The sequence below is a fragment of the Diaphorina citri genome, unplaced genomic scaffold (assembly GCF_000475195.1).
Source record: "Diaphorina citri unplaced genomic scaffold, Diaci psyllid genome assembly version 1.1 scaffold8170, whole genome shotgun sequence".
Taxonomy (NCBI): Eukaryota; Metazoa; Arthropoda; class Insecta; order Hemiptera; family Psyllidae; genus Diaphorina; species Diaphorina citri.
Window position 1 is genome coordinate 36 of NW_007385546.1, and position 654 is coordinate 689.

Consider the following 654-nt stretch of genomic DNA (forward strand, 5'->3'; position numbering starts at 1 on the left):
AGCTCCATTATTATGTGGTCAAATTCTCAAATAAATAAGGATACAATTCCATGCCTCGGCTGGAATCGAGCCCAAACCCTGAGCGTCTTGACCACTACGCCACCGAGGCAGGTACGCCACCAAGTATAATAGAGGAACCTTTAATTGAATGTCTGGAGAAAATGATTCAGAAGAAAATACCATGGACCTGAGCAGTTTCCTCCTTAGTCGACACAAACTTCAGCTATCCCATTTACACGAGGAGGAAACAGCTCTACGTAAAAAAAAGGATTATTTTTTACCGTATTAGGTACAAATGCTAAGCTTGTCATAAATGTCGTTCCCCGATGAATTCACTACGCTAAATTTTATAAATTGGACTCGAACCACCAACCTGTAGATCCAGAGTTCACTGTGCTAACCAGCTAACCACTACAGCAGTGAGGTTGGCCTTTATTTAATTTTTTTTTTTATTTTTTTATCATAGCAATGAAACAACTACTACATTAGACTCGTGTTGCCTGCGTCGTAGCATGCCCTAGTATGCCTCTCATCAGATGGGCGAGAAGAGACTCAATACTTTCCATTTGGGTGCTGGGTCAACACGAGAACACCAGAAAGTAACCCGTCGCAATATTTGCAATCGAACAATGAGTACAATTTTATTTATTTTTT